General features: G+C 32.1%; 1 long non-coding RNA gene across 2 annotated transcripts in view; it reads left to right on the top strand.

Annotated features, from left to right (window-relative positions):
• LOC125911499 (uncharacterized) overlaps nucleotides 1–18921 on the top strand; it is a 105906-nt gene that overhangs the window by 78118 nt on the left and 8867 nt on the right. For both annotated transcript variants that reach the window (XR_007454338.1, XR_007454339.1), the window contains exons 2-4: nucleotides 8059–8227; nucleotides 9641–9780; nucleotides 16805–16886. This is a non-coding gene — a long non-coding RNA (uncharacterized LOC125911499). The remainder of the gene's footprint in view (nucleotides 1–8058; nucleotides 8228–9640; nucleotides 9781–16804; nucleotides 16887–18921) is intronic.

Below are 18921 nucleotides of genomic sequence, written 5' to 3'. Positions count from 1 at the left end.
CTAAGAATCATAGTGGACTCCAAACAAGATGGATAACACATACACACACGCACACTCCACACCTAGAGATTTCATATTTAAACTACTGCAAATCAAAGATATAGGGAAAATATCGAAGGTGTTCAGACAAAAAGATCCATCACATACAAGGAAGCATAGATAGTAAACAGGCTTGCATTTTGAAACCGTGCAAACCAGAAGACAATGGAGTGACTTCTTCAAAATATGGAGAAAAAAATAACTCTCAAGCCAGAATTCTACACTGCACAAAAATATCTGGACAAATGAAAGAATAAAAGACTTTTATCCAAGTGAAAACCAAAAGAATTTATTGCTAGCAGATCTATGAGCAGGGGTGGGGGAGAGTAGATTTGATAATGAATTATTTGACTTTGACTAAAAATGCAAAAAATGCAGTGGGATGTGATGTTGATGCCCAAGGAAGCTGTCTGAATAAGGGTTATAAATTTTGGAGGCTAGACAGTTAGAGGAATGTAAAACCATGCCATCATTCAAAGACTGTTTGGAGATTGAGAAGGGCACTAGAATTATTGTATTGAAGTTGAGTCAAGATATGGAAACACTGGATAGGCATAATCAAAATAGTTTATGTGAGGGGTAACAAAAAATTGCTCTGGAAACATGGCTAAGTAATCAAGAAAAATAATAGAGAAATACTTCAGCAATTGAATGTGCTTAACTTGATAAATCAGTTAATGCTTTTAAAGTTTATAATATAAATGAAATAGCTCTAGAGAGTATGTTTATGATTATATATTTTGAACATTAAGTTAATTAACCCAATATTAATATATATTAAATACTAAATATGCTTTTAAAAATAAACATATTATATTTTACAATTGTAAATGTTTAATGATCATGTTGTAAAATTTTATGCTACTAAATTTTTCTCACTTTGTGTCTTACACATTTGTATCTTTTCTTATAAAATACAAGTTATAACAATTAGTACTTATATTAACTGCAAATCAAAGAGCTTTAAATAGAAAAGCACTTTTCCCTTCAATAAGTTTAAATAGTTCTTCACAAACCCTAATGTACAAAATCTTTTTAAAATACAGATTATGATATTATATCCATGTGGAATCTGAGATAATGCAATTCTAAAATACACAGAGGCAGCATCCTTGCTACTGTCTGCCAATCATAGTTTGCATGGCAAAACAACATCAAAATATGTGGTAAGCAAACTCAAATTTTTACAGCAGGGTGATTAATGAGAAATTACAAAATGTGATTGACAAATGCTTGTACATTAAACTTTGTTTAATGCCAATTAGAAGAGAACTGAGGTGCCTCATAAAACAGTCATCCAGCCAAACACCAAACGTACATGTAAAGTCATCCGGCACTAGCCAAAATACAAGCTGTCTACAAAGTAATGAGAGAGCATAGCAGAGGTCATTTAAATAGGTTGAGACAGAAAACTGCACAAACCACGGAATTGTCAGCTATATAAATTGTGGTTTGAATGTATAAGCATTTGTATGGTTTGTTACACAAGAATAGCTAAATAGTAAACTTAAACACCAAAACTTCCATGAGTTTTTCCAGAGTGTACAAATAGTGTCATATTAATAATATCAACCTAGATTCTTCCACTTGATTCATCAGCTTGCATATGACCTTAGAGTCTGTTAAAATCTTTCTTGCTTAGTATTTTTGAGTTCATAGGAGAATATTCCTTTTTTCTTCTCCATTTCATTCATGTTCATGGCCTTAGTCTCCATCTTGTGGTTGCTTATGAGGTCATTTGAGTGGGGGCCCCAGTATTGTTGAAATATATAGTGTTCATTGTGTCAATGTCAATAACTCTGCTTGTGTTATCTCCCGAGTCTCCCTTTAACATGCCAAAGTGGTACTGATTTCTCAGGAATCCCAAGTGAGTTTCTCTCCAATATCATACCATTGCCTTCTCTCTTTTTATTTTTTATTTTTTTTATTTTTGTGCTCTGTCATATTTACAAGACTTTTTGTGCTCGGTCATATTTACAAGTGGGAAACAACCCACTGCAAGTATTCCATGTATTTTCAAATGGAATTGACTTATTGTCTGGTATCACTTGCTTTTAGCCTCAAGAATATTCTTTCCTTCTTAAGTTGGGTCTTAGATTTTATTGATCTGGGATTATATCTACGTCATTTTAATTTTTAAATGTTTATTTATTTTTGAGAGAGAGAGACTGAGTGTGAGCATGGAGTGGCAGAGAGAGAGGGAGACACAGAATCTGAATCAGGCTCCAGGCTCTGAGCTGTCAGCACAGAGCCTGACAAGGTGCTCAAACTCATGAACCATGAGATCATGACCTGAGCCGAAGTTGGACACCTAACCGGCTGAGCTACCCAAGTGCCCCAATATCTATTTCATTTCATTTGTGAAGGATTATTTAACATTTTGGTTTACTTAATTGTGTCACACATTTCTCAGAAGCTGTGTTATTTATTTATGTTTTTTCATTTTTCCCTTCTATGCTTTTCAGGTTGAATGATCACTATCGACTATCTTTGAGTTCATTGATTCTTTCTTCTAACAGCTATTCTGTTAGAATAGCTAAATCTATTATTAAGTCCCCATCATAAATTTTCATTTTGATAGGTGTGCTCTTCAATCTTGTCCTTTTAATAATTTCTGTCTATTTATTGATATTCTGTATTTGTTGGATCAGTGCCAACATACCTTCCTTGAGTTTTTTAAGCATGGTGTTCTTTTGTTCTTTGAACATTGTTATAAGAGCTATCTTAAAGTTCTTGCTTACAAAGTACAACATCTGAGGTTCTGTTGAGTGGTTTTTACTTGCATATGGGTCACACTTTCTATTTCTTTTCATATCTTAGAACATTTTGGTAAGAACTGAACATTTTATATATGTAGCAGCTGTGGATACAGATTCAATCCTCCTTTCAGGGACAACTGTGATGTTTTATTTCAAAATACATTCAAAAGTAATCTATTATTTTCTAAATATTAAATAGTATTTTATTAAACATAAGGATTTTATTTATTTCAAGCCCCCTAAACCAAATATTGACTTATCTTTCTAAGTGTCCTCAATAGTGTTTTGGAAAGATTTAATCATTCAGTGATTTATTATTGAGTGAGTCAATATCAAATGTGAAATAATTGTGAAGTATAAGCACATTTATGAAGAATTAGATAAACTACCATCAAATGAATAGTGTTATAGATTTATTTACAACATTTTAAAATTCATTATTTGGAAAATAACCTCAATTTGTTACTTTTATTGAGTATCTTCAGCCACTGCTAAGAAGAGAACAGATGAATCATTTCTATGCCAGAATGAAATTCTTTAAATAAATTATAGATGAATACACAAAAAGTCATCGAGTGGGAGAAAACTGATATCTGTACCACTGTGTGATATTTTTTACTCTCCTACAAATTCTCATAAAAAGCTAAGAGTGGAAATATGATTGAGGAATATTTGCTAGGATTATTTTAATATGGTGAGAAATTTTATGACTTTTATGGTATGTTTTTAGAACTCAAGGAATTAGTCAAAGGGAAGTAGAGAACTTACCTACACAGTAAGCATACTCTAATGAAATTTAGTGGAAACTGGGTAATAAAATATTTAAAACATAAAGTCACTTTGGCAAGATAAATTTGTGGGAGTAAATACACAGATGAATAAAACATACCATTTGTAAGTTTCAGTAAGAGTCTTAGTTCATGCTGTTCTGGTCTCTGTTAGTTATTTGTGTTAGTAATTTTATTTTAGTAAGATGATTTACATAATGGCTTAAAAATCATTAATTTCCTTATAGTTCTGGCCTTATGTAGAAGAATATTATTTGGCTGTCCACCTATATAATGGTTTGCGTGATATAAAATATATTCCCTTCTGCCAACTCTCTCCCCTCCTCACTATCTGCCAGAGAACTTTGATTACAACATAATGTTTAAAAGACCCATGAAAAGTTTCACAAAAATTACTTGATAGTGCCATAAATTACCAACACACATAAATATGTGATTAAAATGGGTATTTAGACAATACTAATTATCTAAAACTTTTCTATGTCATTCTCTTTAGTCTTGATGATTGACTTTTGTTGCTCATGATCTTTACTATAATATCTCTAAATTTCTTGAAATGTTTCTCCTATCTTGATCTAATCTGCCTTTAGATCTTTGCAGCTTCTCTATAAGCTGACTCTGGCCTCATGTTTTTATGTCTAATCCATTATGCATCTCTGAAACCAGATTCTCTTTTTCAATTCTCCCTTTAATATTTCTGTTTAGGTATTTCATTGTCATAAGTAGTCTGTGTCCTAGTTTGTGGTATGTAGGTAGCTTCCTTAGGGAAAAAGGCATAAGTTTCCTACAGACTAGAACTAGAGGGCATACAAATGGTCTCATAACCCTATGATAATACCTCTTTTACCATTGGCCCATTTTTAGTTCCAATATATGTATACTTTCTTTTTCATAACGTAAAACTCAAAGAAATAAACTTGTTCTCCACTGATGCTTTTCACTATGTCTTGCATAAAATAAAGGACAATAAATTTAATGTTTATTTATTCTGCATCTATTCTGTTTCCACTCTACTTTGCTTTATTTGCTGAGTTTTCAAAGACTTTTATGTCTTCATTCAGATCACAGCCTAATAAGGAAATGGGTAAGTTCACTCATAAACTCAGTAGAGGGTAGCCCATGCTATGGTAATATGGTATCATGTGCTTTTCATATTCCGTACTGTCTGGAGAAACTCTAGGCTTCTTCTCTCATTCCTCCTACAATTAAAGCTCTTGTGTAGTTCAAGGAGTTAAGAAAATATTTTTAATGCTGATTAAAGAATTTTTTAAATATTTTATATGCAAGTTCTTGATCAGACATGTTATTATCAAATATCTTCCCCCAGATTTTTAATTGTGATGAGGTATAATTTATATATATTTTTTCCTTTTATTTGATCTTTCTTTTGGTATTGAGTATTCACCTTGCCCTAGATTCCTAAAATTTTCTATTTTTCCAGAAGTTTCATGTAAGTACGGATTCCTAGAAAATGGATTAGAACTAAAAATGGACTTACCAAATGACCCAGCAATTGCACTATTGGGCATCAGATAAATAAAGATCTATTTTTACACAAAAAAGTTGTACACTAATATTCATAAAAGCTTGATTTGTAATAACCCCAAACTGTAAATGCCCAAATATCCTTCAATGGGTATGGTTAAACAAACTGTGTGCATCTATAACAAAATACTACTAAGCTATTAAAAAGAATGAACTATATACATACACATAACAACTTCAAAGAATCTTGAGGAAATTATACTGAAGGCATGATTTCACTTGTCTAAAATTTGTGAAATAATTATAAAGAAGGAGAACAAATTAGTTATTGCAGAAGTTAGGGATTAAAGGGAGGGTAGGATATGGATATAAAAACCTAGCACAGGGAGTCTTGTGATGATGGTGCAGTTAAGAATCTTGACAGTGGTGGTGGTGAAGTGAAACTGCACCTGTGATAAAATAATAAACTCACATAAAGCTACACACACAAAGATGCATGTATACAAATCAGTGCACATAAAAGTTGTGAAATCTGAATCTCTATGGTTTATACCAATCTCTATGGTTTATACCAATGTTAACTTCCCAGTTTTGGTATTGCGTTAGAGTTATATCAGACGATAATATGGTGGGGGTGGGGAGGGTAGATGGGATCACCCTGCAGATTTTTTTTGCAATTTATTGTGAATTTATAATTAAGTCAAAATTAAAAAATACAATAAAAATTGCAATTACCAGATTTTAACTTTTAAGAAGGGTGAGAATATGCTCCTACATACTTGTTTTGTAATTTCCCTTTGTACACTTGCTGTGATTAGTCAGCCTTGAATATCAAAAGCATGGTATTGTTGTTCTAGCGGAAACCGCTTTGAATGTTCAGTGTTGTCTAAATATAGCAGTTTCCAGCCTGTGACAAAAAGGAATCTTTAAAAAATTTTCTCCACTTTTGCTGTTTTTCCTTTGTTTCGTCTCCAAACCTACTCTAGCCAATCTAGGCAATGAAACTTTTCCTTGATCTTCCTTCCCCAAATTTACTATATCAAAGTTTATTATATGTACAATTAGCTTATTTGTTCCAAAAACCCACACAGGAAAGTGGGTTGTAATTATTATTGAAACTGCTTTATTTTGCTTAAAGATGCAAATTGAAGCCAGCATCATCTACCGTACTGTATGTTCATGTGAGCAAGCTTTATATGCCAGCTTAAGTGTTGTTTTTTAATAGCTCATGTTCTAATGAAAATCATCCTTAAATTGTAGATGTAAATATTTTTATCATAACGTTTGATTTACCTCTTCTCAAATTGAAATAAACATGATAGTATATATAAATTGTTCATATCAAAACAAAACCTCATATTCCAAGATGAGATGTTTATCCCCCAAATGTAGGGAGAATTCTATTTGTAGGGATGCTAAAGACAAGACTAAGAAGTTCAGAACAGGTAAGTTTTCTTTTGCTTACTCTTACAGAAAAAGCACTGAAGAGAGGGTGAAATTAACATTTTAATTAAAGGACACTTTGGTAGATAATAAACACAAATGTGTGCAAAGACGTTTCTAGATAAAGGAAAGGATCATAAGTAAAGGAAAACTATAAAATGTGATGTGCTACTGGGCTATGAGACAGAAATTTCCCTCAATAGGACATGTCTAGTAATCATCTAAGTGGGCAAGTCAACTAGTCATTTGGTTATAAAAGTCTAGTGTATATGGGAAGAGGATCTGGAGAACAGATAGTAATTTGGGCATCATCAACAAAGGGATGTTATTTAAAGTGTTGTGACTGGATGATACTACCAAAGATTTGAGAACAGACAGAGAAATGAAGAGACCAAGGACTAAAATCCAGAGAACTCCAAAATTAAGGATTCTCACAAAAGAGAATGAAACAGGTATGAATAAAAAGGAGAGATCGATGATGTAAGAATGACACCAAAAATGTATGAAGTCCTGCAGGTCAAGCTTAAACTCCAAGTAATTGTGAAAAATATTTTTCAGCCATTCTATCCATAATTTATTGGATAAAGCCAAGTGTATCTGGTGGAATTATCCATGTGGCCTAGTCTAGTTGGGAAAAATAATGGTACTATTTCCCTTCATTTGGGTTCAAGTCATGACTTGGCCTCCTGAAAGCATTTTAATATTTATTAATAACTAGCTTTAAGTTGATATATTACATACATAGCAATTTATAGAACCTCTCACTAGATCCAAGAGGCAGGATTTGTACCACAGCTCTTTGCTCTGAAACAGTCACAGTTTCAAGATCAATGTGTTTTTTTTTCTTCATGTTATTTGTTAGAAGACTAAAAAAATGTTCACATTAGATTCTCAATAACTAAGAGGATTGAGACAAATTAATTCAATAATAAGAATAGTCTGCCTGCACTCTCCTGTCAGAATGTGTCCTCAAATACTTTATCTTTGAGGGGATTCCTGAAGAAGTGAGGAAAGGTAAAATAAATATTTTTCTTAGAAATTTCTAATGTATATTTGGAAAAGGTCTTAACACTGATAAATGACCTTAAGAACAATGATTTTTGTATACCTTGATCTAGTCACAGGAGGAAAGCTTCTAATTGTGAGCATTTTATCCCAAAATAGTGGGAAACTCAAGGTGGCACAATTTCCCCAGTATTATTTTAAGTGATTAACACTTCAGTTAATAAGCTTCTCTTCTACCCTGATATTATAAAATAATTTAATAAAAACATGGAAACACAAGACCAGACATGCTTTTATCTTAATGAAAAAAGATTATAATTTACTGGCAATTGCTTTCTTTACTTAAATTGGATATTGACTACTGAATTGAAAAATATCACACTTTAATGACAACCTAAATAATTCATGCCCAGTAAAGGAAATAAATTCAAACCAAAGACTCTTAAGGAGACTTTTTAATTATTAACAAACAACATAAACAACTATCATCACCTATAGGAAATCTGAATATTAACCCCTCTCGATATTGTTTTTCAAAGGACAAAGAAGGAAGCGGAGGCTGGGGGACAATCGAAATAACTCTTCAAGTTTATCAGAGTTTCACATATTGGCATAAAAGAGCACCAAGGACTTGGAGAATCCATTTTAATATCATCTATCACCAAACAACACAATCCAAACCCTCAGTTCAGGAAAAACATAAGTTGGGTGAGTAGAGGGAAGTTGAATTGCTTGGGATCCTTGCTTTTGAGCTATGCTAAGTGGTAGATTTTTATGACCTCTGCTCAGATTTACTGATCTTAAAATTTCAAGAATGTATATGATTTAAATGTAGACCTTCTATGACATTTCAAACTCCTGACTATGCTCATAATAACTATTCATTTTTGAGGGTATTGGAACTCCATAACAATGTGGTTTATCAATGGGCCAGAGGATAGTACCCAGGACAAAATTAAAGTGTTTTAAAATAGGAGTATAATTGAGATTAAGAATGTTAATTTGTAGTCTTTGGCTTGAAATTTGAATTATTAAGTACTTAGTTAAGTAAGATGAAATATGTTTGCTATTGTTACTACTGGTATTATTGACAATATCAGAATACTTCCTTCAAATTAAAACACAGAGGAAAACCCAATATATAAAACTGACAGAAGCAGATCTATTCTGTTTCAATTGGTAGATGTAGCTGTGCCTTCCCAGGCCTTACCCCTCACCATATCTCAGGGAAACCATTAAGCATACATGGAATTCAATGTGAAGCCTCTGTATAATGACTCTTTATGTGAAAATTGTGTTGTAATAAAAAAAAATAAAAATATTTTAGAAAATTAAGACCAGTGCTTGTGTTTGGCTCTATTGTCAGAAAAATAATGCAAAAAAAAATCAGTTACCTGATTATTGAGACAAAGTTTTTACTGGATAAATTGACATAAAAAGGAAAAATGAAGATGAAAAAATAATTGCAAAAACAAAAGAAAGAAAGAAGTTTGGTAATTGAGTAGATAAGCCATTAGTTAAAAAAGGTCTATATCTGCATATGCTTCTATGATGGTAAGACTAAGGGCTGGTTATTGAGATTCATGTAGAATAGACATATACATGGACTTCATAGATTCCCAGATATGCTTTTTGTTAGCTATGCGATGGCAGGCAAATTACTACACTTGGTTAGCCTCAGATTCTTCATTTTTAACAATAACATCTTCCTCTCCAAATCATTAATTTGTTTGTTTGGCAAATGCTTATTGACCAAATGCTATGGGACAGGCATATTATTATGGATTTTCCCTTTTAAAAAGGCAAATGCATGTCCAGAGCGTCTTTAACATGGAGCTTACAAATTTTAACTAGTATACGATGCCAAGTATTACATGATCACAACTGAGCCAATGGTTCTTCTCTCTCTGTCTCTCTCACTGTGGGATGTGGGTGATCGTCTCCCATGCTCAGATGCTTAGTCTCAGGCCGTGGGGTTTGGCAGAAATCAGTGATTTTTCAGAACATTGGAAGGTGCCCACAACTGGCACTAGTGTATTTTTTGTCACTTCCAAGCACCTATGGACAGTCATTTGCTTTTCCATACAAGAGTAAGCTTAGGAATGTTTTGCTTCATTCTAGGTCATTGGATAAAGTTGTACAAAAAGAAAAAGACTCCCTCGAGCCAATATACAGCATTGATTCCATTAGTGATAGTGAAAGTCATCCTACACAATAACCCTCCTCTCTTGTCTCCCTCACACTAACCAAGTTTTTCAAAGGTAAGTGCAAGTTAATTTGTTTAATTTTCTTTATATTTTGTATTGCCCTTACTATTTTGTATTGTATTACAGTATTGTAATCACTTTTATATGAATATTTTTGGGTTGTGGAGTGAATCTTCTGAGTTTCCATTATTTCTTATGGGGAAATTCACTTTGATGTACAAGTACTTTGGATTCCAAGCACGTTTCTAGAACTAATTATGCTGGCAAACCAAGGTTTTACTGTGTATACTTTTAAAGAGAAAAGGGAAACAGAGGATGCCATTATAGCATACAACAGGATCCTTGTGAGTATTAACATAAAAGATAACATAAGTAAAGTTTATGTTACAATTCCAGGCCCATTCAGAACTGTCAGTGGTTATTGTTCTTGCTTGTGCTTTGGAGATAAATATGACAGGATGTATCTGAAAATGTCTGAGTGATTCTTAGTTGGATGTAACCACAAGATATCAATTCAAATGATCCACAAAGGGAAAGTTCTCAAAGGATAAAACAAGCTCTGATTATTCATATTTAATTTGAGAATATAATTTTTAAAACTTTATGAAATGAGAAATATAAAACTAGAGAGAAAGTTGTGAATTTAAGGGGAATATAAATCACAGTCCTTATATATCAGTAGTAGAAATATTAAAAATAGCTGTAAAAGAATGCTATTGTAGTTCTTTGTTGCAAAGCAATGATTAAAAAGGAGGCAAAGATTTGATAAAGTTCATTTGGTTATATAATGAAGAGTGAAGTTGGTTTCTAGAGTTCACTTAAATTATCAAAATAAGATACTTAATGGAAGTTTTGATTAAGTGCAAAGGATTGTCAGAATCTAAGAATCAGATAACCATTGTTCAGTTTTTCAAATCAGAAACTCAATATTTCTTTTATTATATTTGCTTTCATACTGTGAAGGCATGAGAATCTTTTTTTTTTTTTTGCTTTATTGGGTAATTTGGGCTAGTCATGAAATTATTCCAGTTATATCTTTTCTTAAAAATGAATCTATTAAGGAAATAAAGAATGTATGAGAATAGACTATATTCAAGTAACTTTTTACTATATTTGTCATCTCCATTATTTTTTAGCCTATGTATAATTATTTTTACCAAAGCATATTGAGAAAATAGATACCATTTTCAGACATCTGTAATTAGACAATAGAAAAGGTAATAGTATTTAAACCAATGTAGATATCACTTAGATTTGGATTCAAAATGAAATAGAAGCCTCAAAATCATGTACGTTTATAATTTGATTACTTCACACTTCCAGTTCATCATACCTCAAGATACCAAGACCTAAGATCAGGCACAAAATAAATGTGTAATTAAAAATTAACTATATATTTTTTTTTACTATAGAGAACCAATAAAATAGAAAGTTAGGATGTCTTATATTCTCTAAAGCTAAAATGTCTGCAAATCATTTGAACCAAATGTGTATTTCTTGATTGCTTCCTTTCACACATGGGAAGATGACTTACATAGGATCTAGATTCCCTATAGGCAAAAAGTCACCACAGAATGAAGAGGCAATACGCAAAGTGTCTCAAAATTGTTTGGCACACCATTCAAGCCTTCTACATTTTGTCCTCACACAGTTTATTTTTAAACATCTGATCTCTTCCTTTTCAGAGTAGGGGAATCTTCTGTTTAATATGCACTGGGGCACCACATGGTTGCCCATCTGTGTGGGTCAGTTTTGAATCACTGATCAGGGCTCAAATTGAGTTGAAAGTTAGCCAAACAGCCAGCAACAATGACCTTCAAACCTGTCGTAGCTGGCTGATGGGAAGCTCTAGGGAATTTAATTTTTTTTAGAGCTTATATCTCAGATTCATGTCTGATTTTTAAAATGAATTCATTTCTCTTATTGATCTTTGCTTTTCTGATATTTAAGTTCTGGAACAATTTTTTTTATGTTTCCAATATCAGACTCATTTAATAATGTTTTCTGAAAATAATAACTGGAAAAATCAATAAATCAATAAAATAATTTATATATTTATGCAGTATTCGTAAGAGAAATACTATCTTCTATTTGTTTTCTAAGGTAAAGGAAATTAATCTCTGTCTCTTTCCTGTAATAATAGCTGACATACCCTAATTAATAGATAGGTATTTTTATCATCTAAGATAGACAAAAGCAAATAAAAAAAGTCAAATTATTTAAGTACTAGGATAGATGACCTTTGAAAAATGAATTGAATTTGGCAAAATATGTACATTTTTAAAGTAATCTAAGAGCTAACATTTTCATATCCTTTATTTGCTTTTTAATCTCCCATATTTGAGAAATAGATCTAGGAAATTTCCTAAGGCATAACAAAGCTAAGTGTCTTTTCATGTTCTGTAAAAACCATTTTTATTTTTTATAAAATTGAGAGGAACATTTCCATTTCCTAGATTTTCTGTGTATGCAGCCAGAATAAATTTTATGTTGTCAAATTAAGTACCAGATTATCTCTATAAGAGGAGAGATGATTCTAACACTTCCTTATGTAGATAGTCATCAGAATCATCAATAATCTTTACTTGCCATATCTCATTTTTCTTTTCTCAATTTAAGAAATCTAGGATATGCTACTGACTCTTGTCAAGAGGTTCAGGAACAATAGCAATAAACTCAATAGATTCTCTTATAGGGTAATATGTTGCTTCATATTTCCTCACCATGTGTTTTTATTCACAACCCAAGTTGAAAGTGTGGCTTCCATTTACAGGACATGATAGAAACATAAAGAAAAAGAGTAGGACCCAAATCATGCAATTTTAAAACCTGTGCTTGGTTATGTCATATATAATGCTCACTCACCTTTGGTCAGGTCCAGAATAGGGTGGAAAAGTATATTCCTCTTATAAAGGACATAGAAATGGTTGGGAAAAAAATAGTTGGTATCAAATATAATCACCACAAGCTTCTATCTTGATTTCATATATTGGTTTCTCCTACATAAAACTCAGTATAGCACCCATTCATGATATAATCTCTTAGTAAACTAGGAATAGAGGAGAACATTCTCAACTTTATAAAGACTATCTACAGAGAACCTACAGTTAATATTATACTTAATAGAGAAACTTGGAGCTTTCCCCCTAAGATCAAATATAAGTAAAGGCTTTCCTCTCCAGTACTCCATTTTAACACTGAATTGGAAGTCCTTACTAATGCAATAATAAAAGAAAAGGAATTAAAAGTTATGCAAATTGGAAATAAAGAGAGAAAACTGTCTTTGTTCATAGATGGCATGATTATCCACATAGAAAATTCAAATGAATTGACAAAAAACATCTCCTGGACCTACTAAGCATTCATAGCAAGGTTATAAAATACAAAAATTATATACAAGATCAATTACTTTCCTACATACCAATAATAAATGAATGGGATTTGACATACCAATAAAAATTTAATACCATTTACACTAGCACCCAAGAAAAAGAAATACTTAGGTATAAATCTAATGAAATTTGTACAAGAACCATATGGGGAAAACTACAAAGATCTGATAAACAAAGTCAAAGAAAACCTGAAGAAATGGACATATATTTTATATTCATGGAAAGGAAGACTTGATATTATCAAATGTCAGTTATACCCATCTTGATCTATAGATTCAGTGTAATCCCAATCAAAATCTAGTCTATCCATTCCAAAATTTTATCTAGTATATTATTTTGTGGATAATGACAAACTGATATAAAGATTATATGTAAATGCAAAAGGCCTAGAATAATCAACACAATGTTGGAGAAGAACAGAGTTGGAAGACTGACACTGCCGTACTTAAGACTCACTATAAAACTATAGTAATCAAGACAACATAGTATTGGAGACAGAATAGATAAATTGATGAATGGAACAGAATATAATGTCCAGAAATCAACTCCCATAAATTAAATCAATAGAGTTTTGACAAAGGAGCAAAGGAACACAAAGATAGTTTCCTCAACAAATGGTGCTGGAATAACTGGACATCCACATGCAAAAAAAAAGGGGGGGGGGAATCTAACAACAGAACTTACACTCTTCATAAAAATGAACTAAAAATGGATTGTAGAACTAAATGTAAAACACAAAACTATAAAACTATAAAACTTCTAGAAGATTACAGGAAAAAACCTAGATGACATCAGTATGGAGATGACTTTTTAAACACCCAAAACATGACCCATGTTAAGATAACTGATAAGCTGGGCTTTATTACAATTAAAAAAAACCTAATGATCTGCAAAAGACAATTTCAAGAGGATGATAAGACAAGCCACAGACTGGGAGAACATATTTGTGAAACGTACATCTGATAAAGGACTGTTATCCAAAATATAAAAAGAGCTTTGTAAAACTCAGCAATAAGAAAACAAAGAATTGAATGGAAAAAAGGTCCAAATACCTTAAGAAATACCTTACCAAGGAAGATATATAGATGGAAAATAAGCATATTCAAAGATACTCCACATCATATGTCTTCAGTAAAATGCAGATTAAAACAATAATAAGATACCACTATATAAGTATTAGAATGGCCAAAATGCAGGACAGTGACAGCACCAAATACTGACAAGGATTTGGAGCAACAGAAACTGTCATGAATTGCTGGTGCAAATGCAAAATGGTACAGACACTATGGAAGATACTTTGGGAGTTTCTTAGAAAACTAAATACACTGTTACCATACTATCCAGCTATTGTGCTCCATGCAATTTACTCAAAGGAGCTGAAAATTTATGTCCACAAAGGAATCTGCATATGTATGTTTATAACATGTTTATTTATAAATTGCTAACACTTGGACACAATCAAGGTATCCTTTAGTAGGTGTTTGGATAAACTGCGGTACACCCAATGAAATATTATTCTCCACTAAAAAGAAATGAACTATCCAGCTATGAAGAGACACACAGGAAGCTTAAATGCATATTACTAAGTGAAAGAAACAATCTGAAAAGTCTACATACTGTATGATTCCAACTATATAACATTCTGGAAAAGACAAAAATATGGAGACAGAAAAAAGTCAGAGCTTATCAGAAGTTAGGGGTGAGGGCAAGAATAGTGGGGGATAGGAGATTTTTAAGGAAGTGAAAATACTCTGTATGATATTATAATTATGGATACATGTCATTATACATTTGTTCAAAACAAGGAAAGTGCAATACCAAGAGTGAACCTCAAGGTAATCTATGGACTTTGGGGAATTATGATGTGTCAACTTATTTTCAAGACTATGCATTTATGGAGGACAGGGAATATATCAGAAATCTTTTTACCTTCATCTCAATTTTGCTGTGAATCTAAAACTGCTCTAAAAAATGGAATCTTCAAAAAAAAACCCCACCTCAATATAAAATCCAAATGGAAACTCTTAGATTCTAATTATTGAGTGGATGTTTTGATGCTTTCTCCAGAAGCAAAGTCTGTTAATAGTTTTGCATGTCTGCTTTTGGAAATTTAAGAATTTTCAACCCTACCTCTGTATATACCCCCCACTTACATTTGATTTATTTTAATTTATTTTCATTTCAAAAAAAAATTTACCAAGGTATGATCATTCTAAATCTGGGTACAACCCCCCCCATCTTCTCTCTCCTGGAAAATTGTCATGACCTCCTACCTGATGTCCTACTTTCTGCTCTTGGTCCTACTGTGTATTCTCGATACACTAGCCATACAGTTATGTCAAAGTTGATTATATCATGACATTCTTCATCTCAAAACTCTTCAGTTATTGCTGCCTATTTAATGTATATTTATATATTAATGTAAAGTAACTACAATTTATAAGTGTCTTATTTAAAGATATAACTTATTCCCTTAATTTTTTAAATAAGCCATTTTATAATCAGACCAATTTATCAATATATAAATATTTCCCACATTATTTACTCTTCATTATTTTGGTCACCTTCATTTCACAAATATCTAGTTTTAGACAATAAATTATGCTGCCACCTTATTCTTAAGTAGAAGTCCTATTTTTATTTCAATTCTGATCTTATCTCTTGCTAAACTTCCTTTCTTTTACTCAGTCTGCTCTAGCCACATCCTTTTCCCATCTTCTGCACAGCTAGGCATGTGCACGCTTGCTTCATTGCATATGGACTTATTCTTTCCAGCAGCAGAAAAATCTTTTACTAGATATATCTACGGTCAACCTATTGTTTTTCAAGTATTTGCTCAAATTCCAACTTCTTGATGAAGTCTACCATGGACTCCTATTTAAATTGCAACCAAATGTACCACTACAATTACCTGTATAAACTTCACAGATTTTATTTATTTGGTAGCTTGGTAACTTTATTACTAGGTACAACTTGTTTTTGTTTTTACATAGAAAAATGCATAGAGATTTCTTATACCCATAAACAAAGATTTATGGACATTTACCTACATAATAAATTTATTTACATTTATTTACAATTTTATGTGCATACAATTGTATGAAATGAATTTAAAGTAATTTGGGGCGCCTGTGTGGCTCAGTTAGTTAAGCAGCCCACTTCAGCTCAGGTCATGATCTCACCATTCGTGAGTTTGAGCCCCACATCAGGCCCTGTGCTGACAGTTTGGAGCCTGGAGCCTGGTTCAGATTCTGTGTCTCCCTCTCTCTCGGGCCCTTCCCTTCTCTCACTCTGGCTCTGTCTGTCTCTCTCTCTCTCAAAAATAAATAAAAATTAAAATAATAATAATAATTATGCAATATTACATTGATGAAAACTTGATTGTTTTACTACTTTATTTTTAGAAACCAGGCTGCAACTAAAATCTTTGCTCATGAATCTTTGTATATTTTTGCATCTGTATAATAGATATTTAGAAGTATAATCGCTGACTTAATACTTAAACATATTTTTCATTTTGACAGATGTATTCCAAAAATTCTATACTTGTTCATACTTTGACATTGCAAAGAGGGTACTCATTTCTTTTTACCCATACCAACATTACATATTTTAAATCATTTAAGTTGTTCTATTCTTTATTATTTTTGTGTGAACTACCTGGTCATACTCTTTGTCTTCATCAGGACCATGATAAGCCACTGAGTACCCTTGTTGAAGATAGAAAATAAAGTCTTCTTCCAAGTAGATACAACCTCATGCTGTTTGGTGAGTACAATGTAGACTGGCATTCAGTCCCCTTTGCCACTCAGTAAGCACACTTATACAAAATACAACCCAAGCAACCTTACATGATGACTCTTATTTTCTTAAATTTTGATGTAATTTACCTCATGATATGATAGATAGATAGATAATAGATGATAGACAATGCATATTTATATTATCATGTAAGTATGTATATATATGTATATATGTATATATATGTATATATATGTATATATATATATATATGGCAAATTTTTTTGGTATGTTGCTTCTTTTTTCATGTTATAATCTTTTTTTTTAAAGATTTTATTTTTAAGTAATTTCTACACCTAACATGGGGCTCAAACTCACAATCCCAAGATTAAGAGTTGAATGTTCTACTGACTGAGCCAGCCAGGCACCCCTCATGTTGTAATCTTGTGTATGAAAATTTAATAATCTAAGTCAAAAATGTTTTTTTCTTCTCTTATTTATTAATTAAAATATGGATAGATAGATATGGATTAACATATATACTTTATAGATATTAATTCTTCATAATATCCATAATGCCATTAAACTGTACTTTGTATCTACTAATTTAAGATAACTTCATTATGTATTAATGTACTATATGTATAAATCTTTTTTGTGATACTATATTATTATTTTTTGTACTCTACCATTAATATTATCCTGGTTACTTATTATGCTTCTATTATCAGATTTAGAGAACTGAAATCTTTAGGATACTCTGTCTTTCCATTCATTAGTATAGTATTTCTAAGCATGTTTTTAGAGCTTTTTTTTTTTCTTAAATAAACTGTCACCACTTCCTTCATAAAGATTTCACACATATCTTGGTAACCTTTTCCCTAGATGTGGTATTGTTTTTTGCTGTCTATGAACGAAGTATTTATCCACGAGACATGCTATCTCATTATTTCTGATAAATGGCAACTATTCATTTTGTATGTTCATTGTATAGCATGCTATCTTGCTGGGCTCCTATATTAATTCCATTAGCTGATTTTCTTTATCTCTTATATGTTCTGTCAGTCTGAACATCCTGCTCGTTAAAATCACATGTCATATTCAGACTCAACACTGTATTCTCCCTTTGAAGAAGCAAATGAAAGGGTGCCTGGGTAGCTCAGTCAGTTAAGTGTCCGACTCTGGTTTAGGCTCAGGTCATGACCTCACAGTTCATGAGATCAAGCCCCGTGTTGGGCTCTGCACTGAGAGTATGGAGCCTTCTCAGGATTCTCTCTCCCCGTCTCTCTGCTCCTCCCCTGCTTGCTGTCTCTGTCTCAAAAATAAATAAAACAAGAAGTAAATGAAGAGAATTGTCAAGTAATCATCAGTTTATGAACTAAGAGGCATTTCATATTACCAGCCATCAGAGGAGCCTCCATCATCATGCTGAATGCCTAGACCAAGAAATAACCTGCCCTGAGACAAAATGTGGGAGTTAAGGGAAAACGGCAATTTGTTATTATTACTTATGCCTTTGCCTGCTAGCAACAATCTAATAGGCCTTTAATTTGGTGTTTAGAATGTTCAACTGATCAGCTAATAAGGGCTAGAGAAGGAAAAGAATTCTGAAAAATCTTCTACTCTTACCCTGGCTCCTTCTAACTCTAGTGCCAGCTAGAATTCATGTACTGGGAAAACAGCCATGTCATTTCTTGCATTATAACATAAAATACTGTAAATCTATTTAATTGAATAAACATATTCTGAAACAAATACACCCAACTGAAAATGTAGCCATCACAAATGGAAACTGAAAACACCTAATACTAATATATCTCTAATTTTCCCATTCTTCTCACTTATTTTTTACTCCAATTTACTGACAATTCTGTTTCAGATTTTCACTTTATTGTCTCAGATGTCTTAGCTTTCCATTGAGTAAGCTGGTTGTCTCTGAAATATATAAATATAATGTGTTCTATTTGGCATGCTTTCTTGTTCACTTTCCCAGATCTGTCCTTTACCAGAATAATATTCTAAGTTACTGAAGCAAATAAAAAATTATCTTATATTCACTCAA

Source organism: Panthera uncia (assembly GCF_023721935.1).
Source record: "Panthera uncia isolate 11264 chromosome C1 unlocalized genomic scaffold, Puncia_PCG_1.0 HiC_scaffold_3, whole genome shotgun sequence".
In the NCBI taxonomy this organism is placed as follows: Eukaryota; Metazoa; Chordata; class Mammalia; order Carnivora; family Felidae; genus Panthera; species Panthera uncia.
This window is presented reverse-complemented; position numbering and strand designations above follow the sequence as displayed.